Source organism: Sciurus vulgaris, assembly GCF_902686455.1.
Source record: "Sciurus vulgaris genome assembly, chromosome: 8".
Classification (NCBI taxonomy): domain Eukaryota; kingdom Metazoa; phylum Chordata; class Mammalia; order Rodentia; family Sciuridae; genus Sciurus; species Sciurus vulgaris.
Window position 1 is genome coordinate 49,788,081 of NC_136468.1, and position 13,929 is coordinate 49,802,009.

A 13,929-nucleotide genomic window follows, 5' to 3' on the forward strand; every position below is an offset into this window, starting at 1 on the left:
GACCATTCCCATGTTAATATCTGCCCTCCAAGGGCTTACTATGTCCACATAGAAAATATTTGGAAAGTACTAAGGCAGAAACAGCCATACTTCTGTAATTCCAAGTGCTTCCAACAGGTACACAATCACTGTAGTATTCAGTGAATTTCTGTTGCATACAAAGTCAACTGTGGTCCTCCTGAGAGACCAGAGAGCCTCATCCTCTGCTGTCACTTCCCTGAAATCTTCTGCCTTCAGAGAATTCTCCTTGTTCTCTCCAAAGTTATTACTAACACAATTAGCACATTGATTAGTCTAGGTTGCTTAAGCTTAGACCACACATGGTTTAATGCTTTATAATACATGCTGTTTTTCTCACTAATTTTTAGACTGTTTTGTGGAGTTATGGTTCAGGGTTGTTACCCATACATCTTCAGTGGCTTTACAGATCCAATCCTGTACTGCTCTCATGATACGAGTTGACATTATCAGTAAGGTAGTATGCCCTAAGATTAACCCCCAGCAGAAAAATCTCTGTACCTGTTTTGTACCTAGTGCTGAGGCAGCAGCACCTTCTGCTCAGTGATAATCTCTCCCAATTCATTGTTATTTCAGTGATTTGGGATACAACAGAGAGAAATTCTCAATGTTTGTCCTCCCGGCAGTCAACTATAAAAGATACTTTAACAACTTTAATAATCCTCTGCTGTTTGATTCCGAAGAAGGTAATTAATATTCCAAAAGAGAATTTTTAAAGAAGGGCAGGGTCAGGTGTTAGCTGGTTAACAGCAACTCGGAAGCAGGGAGTTATTTAACCTAGGACAGATGTTAAAGCATGGAGGGAAGATTTGTATCTACATCCTGAATGTGGAGGGTTACTTGTAGGGGGTTTGTTTATGCCCTGTGTGTGAGTGAGTGAGTGTGTGTGTATGTGTGTGTGTGTGTGTGTGTGTGTGTGTGTAAGCTTCCTTCTCCCCCAAATGTCCAGCCTCCTTTCCTTGTTACATTTCTTACTGCTAACAACATCATTCCCACTTAAATCCAGGGAATGTGAAGGGATTGAATCTTTCCCTGCAGTGGGGCGGTGCCTTAGAGCTTGAATGCATGGTGAGTCACATACAGCCCTCTTGGTCACCAGACTGAAGGTGGCAGGGAAGGGGGGCCATATACACAGGAGGGATCTGGAAAGACAAAAACCCCTGGAATGTCTACTGGGAGAACTGATCTGTCCTTGAACTGTTTCCATTGGGACCCTGAAAGTCCCCAACCACACACGTTAGGAGTCCCTCTAGTCCCTCCGGTTTGGGAATGAGGGCTCACAATAGGATAGGGGCATACACACCTTTTGCCTAGAGTCACTCTTCCAGGGAAAGGTTCCAAGGATGGGTGAGTGAGGGTTGTAGCCCCATTCACAGAACACCTCCATCTGGGTCACCTGGAGCTGCCCCGTGCACTTAAGAGAACCTCAGACTGCCCAGGAAAAAGTGTACTGTGTTGTCTGTTGTCTGGCTTTCTTCCCGTTCTGTTGTATTTTTATTTCTTTTGCGGAGGAGACAGTGTTGGTAACCTCGACGGTGTACAGTCACCTTGCAGTCCCGGGACGCAAGGGATGCTATTTTCATAGCCCCACACCGCTTGAACAGAGTTAGGAAAAAAGTGTCTGAATGCTGCCTTGCTGCACCCAGCTGTGGGCTAAAGGAGGTTGAGGGCGGGCTGTCCTTGGAACCAACTTGCCTGCCTCCCAGGGTGCGCCTGCCAGCCCCGGCTGCGCCCTGCCTGGAATCAGATTGTCCCGGGCTCCTGCTGGCATTGAGGACTTTAAAGGGGGAAGAGGAGTCGCAGTTTTCAACATCAAGTCAGACACCCTCTGTTTCCCCTCTCCGTCCTCGCTGCTTTCACTCACCTATGATACTGTGCCCACCTGCATCTCCTCTACGTGGAGGGCACCGTTCCCCCAAAATTAACCTGAGCCTCCCTCCAGCCTTCCAACTCTGAAAGATTTCCCAGGGCTTTCCGGACACCCAGAGTGTCTCTTCTTATCCTTGCCTCCCAGCTCCTTTTTCCTCCACTCCAGCTCTTGGCTACCTTCTAAAGCCCACCCCACCTCCGTCCCCCGTCATTACCTCGCCCCACTACCAACCTTCTCTCCATGGGCTCCCGAGTGCTGTCCCCTGAGTGGTCACTGTAGGAACCAGGGGTAGGGTTCTCTGGGGTAGGGTTCTTTTGGAAGCTCATCTCTCTCCGGAATTTGCATCCTCCGGGGAGGGGACAGGGGTCCCAGAAAACTGTCTCTGGGGGACAACAGGTTATGAATCTCCCAGCCCAATCTGTCGCCCCCTACTCCCTCCCTACTCAAGGTCTAACTCGAGTCCCTCGCCTGCTTCCCCTGTTTACGCCGCGCCGGAGTCTCGGGGACTTGTAGGGTGAGCCCCAGCTTGGACTGGAGCTAGGCAGCCAGCGCGAGCGCAGCCCCTCTCGCGGGCCGGGCTGAGGGGGGCTGGCGCGGAGGCGCACGGAGCTCACCGGCTCGCCCCTCCCTCTCCTGGGACCGGAGGGGACTGACGTGGGAGGGAGGGTCTGAAAGAGGGGGGGTGGCTCTCATCAATTCCGCTGCCACCTCCCTGCTGCCTGTGGGGAGGCGGGCGGCGGGCGGGTGCGCGGGGGTGGGGCGGGAGCGCGGGCGAGGATTAAGACTCTTAAGTCGGGAGAAGTTTGCGCACAGCTTCACTGCGGGGCCAGCGAAGGCAGGCGCCGCGAAGGTGAGCCTTCCGGACTTTGGGGAGGTAGACAGCAAGCATGGGGAAAGGACTGCTGCCTTTAGCCTAGAATACAACCTGGGGCTGGGTTTAAACCATCACTTAAGGCAGAATTAAAGTGTCAGAAAATCGAGAGGGGGTTGTAGAGGGAGAGCTCGAGACTAACGCAGTTTGCTCTCACGTCCAACTAGGAAAGCCAGCCCCCCAGACGCCGGGTGGGCTGCGCCTCGCGGGTCGCCAACCTTCCCAGGTTGGAGAGGTGCGCACGTCCGCACCTCACCCGGAGGCTGGCATCTCCTGTCCGGGAGACGGGCGTTGAAGCTGGAGTTCCTGAGTCTCTGGAGCCACCACCTTTGCTTCTGCTGAGCTGTGTCCTGCCGCCCCGTGAGAGAATTCCTGGTAAGGAGGGTCTGGGAAGGAAGGGGACTTAAAGCTTTGGGGGTCCCAGGGATGGCTAATTGTGCACCTTGCTTTTTTATTGCCAAACTGCTGTTGGCTTGTGATGTTAGAGGTTCACTTTACCTTGATTAAGTCAAAAATAGGTATCCTGGGAAGGTGTTGCAAACTTATAATTTCGTGACTTTTACAGTGTTGTTAATATCAATTTCCCCTCAAAAGTTGTTTTCTCCGGTTTATTGGATATAACAATGACAGGGCTTAAAGATGTAGATTTTTCTCAAAAGGTGTTTATTAACTAACAGAAAGATAACATCAGCATCTTTAGGATGTGTCGTGTAGTTCTGAATATTGGAAATGAGTACAGTAGTGAATGGAGTTGCTTGTTTAGTCATGTTTTACAGAGAATTATTTTCCAACAATCATTTATGCATAGCAGCCATTCTTCACACCTATTAGGAAAAATATGTTGTGTGCATAGTTTCCAAAAGAGTACTCTTTTATGATGCTCTTTCCAAGCTGGGGTGAAAGACATCAAGAAAATCTCCAACAAATTAATTTCTCTTCCCGAAACATTCATTTTCCTTGAGGTTCAAGGAAACCCAGTCAAAGTAAAAAATCAACAATCCAATTCCATTGTTTAACCTATCATGCTGCCTTTATTTAACAAATCTACCTGGGAAAAGTTCTATCTAATATTATCTAGCTTTAATATTATGTGATATATGCAAGACTCTTAAGATGCCATGACCTTCGGGAGACCATGACCATTTTGTGGCTGCAGTTAACCTGAGCAAAGTCGTCTAATTGAGGTTATTTATTGAAATTATTGGATAAGTGAAAGTTCAATGTTCAAAATAAACCAGTTTGACAGTGTCGTTCCTGAAATTAATCTTTCAATAGCAGAATGTCCAAGTTTGAGTGTGCCTTAAATGATCATAAAAAACAAATATTTTATACATCGGGGCAGACTGGCTTACCATTAAGGACAAAGTCGGAATGCTTTTTGTGTTGTGGGACTTATAAACTATAATTTATAAAGGATGTCATTAGCCTAATATGTGTTGAGTAGTTAAAGAACTCAACTTTAGTTGAAATTGCTGGTTTTATATACTACTATTAAATATGAAAAGGACTAAGATGATTAGATTTGCCACTGGTACAGTTTAAGTCGGTCACTCATTTCTACTCAATATATTAACAGCCCCAACATCTTCAACCAGCATTTGTTCTAGTTTGAAAACAATGTCTCTAGCCTATAGTTAATATGGGAAACTAAAGCCAGAAGAATAATATTGTAAAATGTTCTAGGATAATAAGCATGAAATCCTCATTATAACTGATTCACAAAAATATATAAATAATCTTGGAATTGTGTTGTTCATGATGCTTGGAGCTGGAAAAAAAGTAGCCGATATAAATATGGCTTCTCTTTCCCATTTTCTTATATTTTTTAAACTTGGATGATGAAGGATGGTAGATAGACAAAGGTTGCCTTTGCTTTAATCAGTTGAAGGAAAAAGCTAAATATTAGTGTAGTTGTGCCGTGGCAGCTCTATTCTTGATGAACTTCTTGGATTTTTTTTTATAATACTTTAACATGACTTAAAATATTTTCTATTGTTGTTTTTATTAAATGAAAGTGAAATGGGAATAAGAGACCGGTGATATTTGCAATGACAGCCTAAGCCAGTGTTCTCAACTGGGGCTGCAAATTAGAATCAATGGGAGAACTTTCACAAAAATATGGATGCTGACTCTACCCTGAGGCAATTAAGTCAGAATATCCAAGGAAGGGGTCTGCATTTTGAAGTATTTCTTTAGGTGATTGTAATATGCACCTAGTACTATTGGTTCCAATAGGTTTGATAGAGCCCGTTAAAGTTGGGGGGGGCGGTCTTGATGGACATAAATCATGTTTGTTGTATTGCTGGTCTAATCTTTGGTTTTGATAGAGCCCTTTAATGTCAGAGCATGCTGATAAAAATAAATGTTGCTTATTGTATTGCTTGCCCAATTTTTCCATAAGTAATATGTGTATATAAAATATATATATAACTTGATTTCCTAATTAGAAGAAAGAGGTCTTATTTGATGTCAGATATTTAACCATAGTAGCTTCCAGGAAAAACATATTTTTTTTTTCCAGAAAACAAGCCATTGAGTTTGAAGCTTATTTGGCCTTGTAGAAAATGCTGTAGCTCTAGGAACTCTAGCTCTAACAGATATTAAAAATAATGATTTATGAAACAAAATTTTATCTCATTCTACTATGACCCATGATGTGTAATGTATACATATGTACATTTTTGAAAGGAAAAAAGGAGGAAAATGGTATTTTTCTTCTTGGCATGCCAATTAACATATTCTGGGTGCCAATTATGTTCTAATATTGTTACAAAAATTATGAGGTACAAGCTCCAAATGCACTTATGAGGCTTACGAGGCCAAGCTATTACTCTGATTTTATAGGAGGAAACTGAGGACACATTAGATTAATGAATTTGTTCAAAACCACCAAGTAAGTTAAAGATGTATTTGAATCCAAACCTTCTTATTCTGAGTTCAGTGATGTAATAAAACATGCATATTTGCATATTTGTATTTGTTTTAATTTAAGGTCAGTTGTATTGCATTTTTTTTTTTTTAATTTAAGGGCACCATTTATTTTAAAGCAACAGAGGTTAAGAGCACAGATTCTGGCATGACTCTGCTTGGGTTTGACTGCTGGCTCTATCGCTACCTACTGCATGATGTGGGCAACTAATTTAGCCTTTCCTGCCTTAATTTCCTTTGTAAAATGAGGAATTTCTTCTAGTGAGAATTTAATGAGTTAATACTTGTAAAGCACCTGGGAAGGTGCCCGGTTCATAGTAGGTTCTTTGTAAGTGTTATATATTTTTAAATGTCATATTTCAGAAAACACATTTTGGTTGTTTATTATATGGCAAGCATTCCTCTAAGCCTGATGATACACAAATAAATAAGTTATGTCCCCATCTTCAAAGATTTTGTGTCCAGTAAAAAATGACCAATGCATAAGTAGAATGATTATTCCACTCAAATATGGACTTTCATCCATTTTAATTATAATTAAAAGCATGATTTTGTATGACAGCTATGCGCTTTTCAATGTTAATATGATCTGCCAGAGCTCCATATCATGAGTATTATAAAACCAAGTGATAATGTTTTATGTTGTCACAATGGTATTTATTGGTTTCCAATTTTATCAAAACACAGAAAATTATATTCCCATGTATTTCTGGCTTTGATTTTTGAGGTCAGAAACCCAGTAATATGGAGAGTTTTTGGATCTTTATATTTTTAAAGTGAATCATGAGAATGGGATATTGGGGAAGATCAGTGAAAAATGTTATTGGAACCTAATACTCAATACATCTGAGAACAATTTTCTAGAATTGGTTTTCAAAACAAATATGCTTGGAGTGGAGTTTTTCTTTTGTTTTTAAAGAAAAATAGTTTTTATAGAAGGAAGAGTGGAACACGGAGAACAGGTAAAAGTTCCTAATGCAGGGAGGCTGACTCTGCAAAACATACCCCACCGGAGCTGCCTGAGCTTCCTACAGTCTGCCTTCAACTCCACTTCTGCCAGATACCTGCAACCTGTGGATGCCTGAGGTATAAGACTCTGTCTTGTTCAAATAAAGTCTCTCTTTACTTAAAATGGCATATGAATTAGTATTCTTTGTGCAAGAATAACACAGATACTCTAAACCTAAAGAGTTAATTCTTAAAGAAATAAAGTACCTGGTTCAGTGATATATTGCCTGTTTCTCCAATCAGTGTTTAACCATTTTATTGCATTAAAATTCCTGTTTGCAAATATATACCTCTCTCCCCTCCCATCAAGTCTCAAGGATATGTCCAGTTTTTCTGAGATCTACTATATTTTTCATCCTCACAGTTTCACTGCCACCTCTCTAAATTTTTATTTCCATTAGCAAAATCCTTAAATATGTTCCTAATATTCAGTCACATTTACTCTGCATGCTGAATTCATTTTTATACACCATGGTCAGACTTATTTACTAAGCTCGGATTTTGTCATCTTCTATTCATAATTATTCAGTGATTGTCCAGGGACTAAAAGACCCTGTTCAGCCTGGTATTTAAGATGTTTCTTGATATAATCCCATTTTATCTTTCCCATACATGACAAGTAAAAGACCTCAATAGCTTTCTAATTCTGATTCTGGATCTGTAGTTATGGTAGAAAAATGGACTCCAGATTTGAGGTCCATCCTTCACTGTCAACCCTGTTAGCCTCAGTTTACATTCTCTTGCCTCAGAATTTGTGTGTGTGTGTGTGTGTGTGTGTGTGTGTGTGTGTGTGTGTGTGTGTTTATGAAGCCCTTTACATCAATGGCTCACTTACAAAGCTGTTTTATTTTGGTCTTCATTTTGCTCTGCAACCCTAGTCCGGGTCCCTGTCCTTTATTTGTCCAGTGGTTCTGAACTCAGCATTTCAAATTATACTGACCATCATCCTTTAGAATGTATTAATCATTCCCTCCTAACACACCTAACACATTTCCATCCTGACAGCTTTGCTCATATTTTAAAACTCAATAAATACTTACTAAGTGCCTATTATGTCCTAGTCAGAGGATATTATGACAAATTATAGCTCCTGGCTTCACAGGGACTGGAAGAGACAGACAAACCAACAATTATACAACCGGCTGGTACGTACAGCAATAGAGAAATGCAGCCGATGCCCGGGAAGCGGGGAGGCACGGCACCCATGGAGGCCTCGGGAAAGCTTTCTAGGGAGGTGACCCTAAAAGGGACATGATTTGGGACTGAAATGAGGAGACATAATAAGCTGAATAAAGACAGGAAGACATGGGATATGCTACAGGCCAGACACCAGGGTGTAAAAAAGCCCTGGAGGCTTGAAATCACATGGTACTTTGGGAAACTGCAGGTATTTCGGTTGCTCACTGGGGTTTGCGGAGCACAGATCATGCTAAGGGGCTTGCATGCCTGCTGCACTAATGGGATTATATCTTATCCTGAAGATAGTGGAGGTCCTTGAAGGATCTAATGTAAGGGACCGAAGTCATCAGATTGACCATTCTGGTAGATCATTCCCATGAAAAATATAGGAGGGGTATTAGATCAAAAGAAGAATGTTTACGAATTAATAGGAAGACCAGAGCCTGATTGCAATAATAGATGGGAGAAACAATTAAGGCCACCTTGTTGGGAATAGAAAAGGAAATAAAACAGTCAGATGATTTTAAAGGTAGCCTTTGTAGGATTTGGTGAATTATAGAAATTGAAGGTGGGATGAATGAGGGAAATGGCTGATTAATGAATTCCCAGTTTCTCTCACAGATAACTAAATAGATACAATGTCACTCATCACATCCAGACGAGGACTATTTTAGAGGGGGAAGATAAAGAGTTGAATTTGGGGCTAAAATGATTTGGCTTATCCATGTATTCAGTAGAAGTAGATGTAGAAATTTATACCTCAAGAGAGAACTCGGTACTGGAGATACAGACTTGGGCAATGTATGTCTGCAGCAGCCAGATGGCATAGGAATGGAGTGTGTCACAAATGGAGAAATATAAGAAAGGAAGGAAAGGAAGAAAAAGAAAAAGAGAAAGGAAAAATCAGGCAGAAAATTAAAAGGAAAAGAAAAACATCTAAGAGAATTCTGGGGAATGCCAATTTTTAAAAAGGATAAATGGAAAACAAGCAGGCAAAAAGTGGTGAGAAAAAGGGAGAGGGTAGCTTTACGGAAGCCAGAGAGAGAGAAAAGGAGCATCTTGCCGGGAGCAACCAGGAGATAAGGTGGGATGAGGAGAGATCGTAGCTGGACTTAATCCAGAAGTGGTTGGGTGTGGTTGAGGAATAAATGAGAAGTGAGGAAATGGAGATGCCGTGCACAATGATTTCAAGCAATTTGAGATGCACTCCTTATTCTCTCTTGAAACTGGGCAGTCTCCTGAAGTTTAACTGAAAGTCTGCTTCCTTCTTTTATCTTTTTCTGATCAGCCAGTGACCCCCTCAAACAAAATGCAATGTTACATTCTAATGTCCTCAGACTTCCCAGACTTTACGTATGTGAGGTTCTGTGTGTGCGTGTGCATGTGTGCACAAAAAACAGACCATATTTACCTTCATGTAAAGTATTCTTCCTTTTGTCATTCATTTACTGAAATGAACTTTCTCAAACTCTATTACAGTAGCATATTGGGATTAAAAAATGTAGGTTTATAAAACTCAACCCTCAAAGACAATGATCTAGAAATCCTAATATTTCACATACACAAAATATTTCCCAGGATGTTTGAGTACTTGAAAGTTGTATAGGTAAATTTTTCAAGTCAAATATGCCAATTTTGGGATCACAAATTATGCCATTTTATAACTGTCTCATGGAGCTTTATTTCACCTCTGTGTTAAGAGTATCTGTTAATTTTCCTTATTTTCTAACCAAATTACAAAGGACACAGTCATGCGTTTATCCGATCTTCCCAGCACACACCAGAGACTCTCTTCTCAGTGAAATGAGTTACAACTTAATCTAAATTTGATCATAATGATGGTGCATTTTTTCCCCCTGAAGTGATTTTTTGACCCATCGAAGTTTAAAAGTTTTCTTCTTTTAACTAGCTATTGCCCCAAAGCTTTGGTACTTCTTCCAAATCAATAACCCATTTATATTATGGGCCTTATTCTACCCATTCTCCTATTTCAGGCTTGAGTTGATGTGGTCCTAAGGAGACAAGCCTGTTTTCTTTAGTGAGTATTTAAAACATAGCTCAGCCATTTTTTAACACAGCATTCAATTTAAGCATGCAGAACTTTCTCCAGCATCCCTTTTACACTTCATAGTCACAAAGTACCTACAGTGGGACCTCCATATCTGTGGATTCCACAAGTTACAGATTGAAAATATTTGGGAGAAAATGCATTTATACTAAGTACAGACTATTCTTTTTGTCATTATTACCTAAATAATATAGTAAAGCAACTATTTATATAGCATTCACATTTTAGTAGGTATTAAAATATGTAGGAGGATGTGCATGCAAGTACTATGCCATTCTATGAGACTCGAGAGTCCACCGACCTGGTCTCCATCGGGAGTTCTGTAACCAGTCACCCATGAATACAGAAGGTCGCTCTACCTCTACTTCTTCTCTGTGTCTTTCACTAGGCTGAACTTACTTGGGTGATATCTATACCTCTGTATATACCTGGGGAAAACCCCAAGATTTTTCTTCTTATTTTCCCAATACGAACAAGAGATTTAGCAGCATATAATTCTAAATCTTTGAAAAAATGATCATCTGTGAGCTAACACCTCATAGACCCAAGGACCAAAGTTTAGACTTCATAACAAAACAGTAACAAAAGCAGTTACAATTCACTGAGCCCCTACTTCTGCTGGAGACAGTGATATTCAGTAGCCTCATGAAAATCATATGGAATATTATTAAACCCATTCCATGGATGAGGAAACAGACTCAGAGACTTCTAGGACTTGCCAAAATTCATGCACCTCTGAGGTGGAAGAGCTAGAACTCAAATCTAAGTTTACCTAAGATCAAAAGTCTATGCTAATTCTGCTACCACAGTTAAATGGCATTTGATGATGACTTACAGATCTATTTTATTGTCTTGGATGGTCAGAGCGTTTAATAACAGATGGGATTAGGAGCTCCTCCTCATTGACATTTCAACCAGTCTCTCTGGAGGCTTTCTGCCTCTTCAATCCCACCGGACTGCAGGGGCTCAGACTACCTGTAACCAAGTTCCAGTAATGTGAAATGTCCATGCTCACACCTGTCATAAATGGACATTCCAGATAGCTACATGCACAAACAGAATATTCCTACACAGCAATAAAAATTGCAAAATGTGATACAGTTATAGAATTTTAGGTTTCTATTGTCTGACCAAATCTATGTCTGTTAAGTAGTTATTATTCATTAATTGTAAACAGACATATATTTGTGACAGCTAAATACGAAAACTCTATTTCTCCTTCCATGGAGTTTCAAAGTAACAAACTTTATCCCATGACTGTGGGATAGAATATCTTTTTAATAATAACTAACACTAACAATTTGTTTAAAAAAAAAAAACAAACTTTGTTATTTGAGATGTCCTCTCTAGGGTGATGTTCATCAAATCAACTCAGGCAACAAGGGAAAAGGAAAGGCAACTTGTACTGCTGCCAAATCTAAATTTTAAATTGACTTGACTCATACATTAATTAACCTAACCTTCAGCATAATTATTTGTTTCTAACCTGAAGTGCGACAGGTAGAATTCTGGCAAGCGTGAGAAGTTATCGTGAATAAGGTCGATGTTTATGGCCATTAGATGGGATCTCTTTAGCCCAAGATAAAAAGAAGTTCATGGCACAGAGCTCAGTCGCAATAATGCAAATCGCTTTAGCACCTTCTTTCCTGGGCCTACCACAAGGCCAAAAGGTCAGGACAATATTAGAACACTTTTTCATTCCTAATATCACATAGACCGCAAAGATAGCATTAAAGCAAAACCCCAGCAAAGTGAAGGATCATTGTTGCTCGGGGGCCAGTTCAGGAAAAATAAGAATTTACTGGGTTGCTTCTTTTCCCATTCAAAATGAAAGTAATTTTATTGCATCCCATGAGGAAAATATATATTGTTGCAAATTAGATGTATTATTTTAGTGATTAGAAGGTCAATGAGAAACTTGACTTTTCTTCTTAGCTACTGAAATATTAATACCCGGGCATATTTGAGGAGTAGGAATTTGATGTCAACAAATATCAAAATTGAAAGTTATGGTCCTGTTGAGCTGCGTTTTAATTTGTTAAAGAGGCATTTATACCTTTGAGGTGATGCCATATATTTTCTTGATAACTAATATTTTGCCTTTATTAAAGATGAGGAATCTGACCCTTTCATTAAAGAAGAGAAGCAGAGTTGACATTATTCCCCACCCGTAGGTGATATTTCTATACCATGAGAACTCCAGCCTTCTGACGCACATCCAGGGCTCTCCCTGCAGAGCCTACTAAGTTTTAAGGAGCTCTATGCATTCACAGAAAAATATGTGCCTCATGCACTTCAGCTGAATTTAAGGAGAGTGGAACATGAGGAAGAGTGGCCTTGGACTACACTGTAAGAGTCAGAGCCAGCCTCTGAATTTCCTCCCTTGAAGTACTTGAACCTCCTGTCAAATTCCCACTTATCCCCAGGCCTGACTTCCTAAGGCAAAGCCCCAACTGTGTGAGTCCCTCAGCCCCCTTTTGCTACTGCCCCACTCCCAATCAATTACTTTTACTCTATTCCCACAAATACTGCTTTCTGCAGATAATGTCATAGTACAATAAACCCGGACTCCTTTCAGGGAAAAAAAAAATGCATTATCAATGATAATTATGTGTTCTTAGATCAAATGAATTTGTCTTTATTACCAAATTTAAATCTTTATACTGAATTATAATTAAAAACTTACTATTGATGACCTGCAAGATACCATGCACTAGGAAAATTACCTGAAAGAAGAAAGGTGCCATGTCATTATAACTGACTTGTGCATGATAGAGTCTCAGAAATTCATTGACAGAATTGGGATTAACTGGATCATGATTAAACAGAATCAAGTGTCAAAATTCAACCAATACCTGAATCTCAAGAGTGTTCTCTGATTTAAAAAAAAAAAAAAATTTGTAGATGGACACAGTATCTTTATTTTATAGATTTGTTTTATGTGGTGCTGAGACTAGAACCCAGTACCTCACACATGCAAGGCAGGTGCTCCACCACTGAGCCCCAACCTCAGTCCCCATGTTTTCTGATCTTTAAGAAAAGCCTATTTTTAAAATTTTTTCAAGAAATCTTGGATACAAAATAGATGTATTGAAATATTTCAATAATAACAATCATGAAAATAATGATAACTAACACTTACATAGCACTTACTATGAGCCAGTAATGTTCTATGCCTTTTGTAGACATTAATCTATTTGATATTCACAGCAATACCCTACGGTAAGTATATAATTATCCTTTTTTACAAAAGAAGAAAATGAAGCACAGAGAGGTAAGTAGCCTATGGAAGAACACACAGCTAATACACAATGGATTTGGAAATGAAATAAAGGAGATATGGTTCCATAATGTAAGTAAATCAGAAAAGGGAAATGTGATTGTTATGATTATTATAATGTAAAATGTCTTTCACTCCTGCATTTTTTTGTGTCTTTGAATACCAGGTGCCTAGATTTCTCTATTTTTCTTAGAAAATTAAGGGGATCGAATAGTGGCTTTCTTTGTTTATTCTAAATATTAATCTCTGCAGTTGTCATGGGACTATAATACCACACTTATAGTATTCCACTCTGCACTGTGGTTTATCAGAAGGGGAAATCGTGTTTTACCAAGTTGACAAGCTCATTCTTAAAATGACTGCTTCAGTGCAAACAATCTGACTTACTACTTCAAAGGTCCAATTTCTACTGAAGAAATGCAAAATGCGACTTTTAACACAACATGGCTTTAAATAGAATTTCAAAACTATATTTTGATTACTAATGAAAATTAGTCAGAAACCCCATGGTATGTGTGGTTTCAATGATGTGGAAGAAAAAAAAATTGTGACCCCAAAATGGCAAGTAAAAATACATTGAATTTTAATTAGTCTAAAAATGGTCAAGTTTCCTGTTCACTCATTTGGAGATGATAAACTTTCCAAGATCTATTTTGGAGCATGGCAAGTCTTTTCCATGTGCTCCGAATGGTCTCATTTCCCTGTGT

The 13,929-nt window shown here is 39.8% G+C and overlaps 1 protein-coding gene across 3 annotated transcripts in view; it reads left to right on the plus strand.

Moving 5' to 3' along the window:
• The first annotated feature begins 2,700 nt into the window (after positions 1-2,700).
• CALCR (calcitonin receptor) overlaps positions 2,701-13,929 on the plus strand; it is a 121,363-nt gene continuing 110,134 nt past the window's right edge. For 2 of the 3 annotated variants that reach the window (XM_079149672.1, XM_079149674.1), the window contains exons 1-2: positions 2,701-2,738; positions 2,927-3,134. The gene's annotated coding sequence lies outside the window, so the exon portion shown is untranslated. Of the gene's footprint in view, positions 2,739-2,926; positions 3,135-6,442; positions 6,774-13,929 lie in introns of those variants that run through there. The other variant, XM_079149673.1, reaches the window with a different exon arrangement.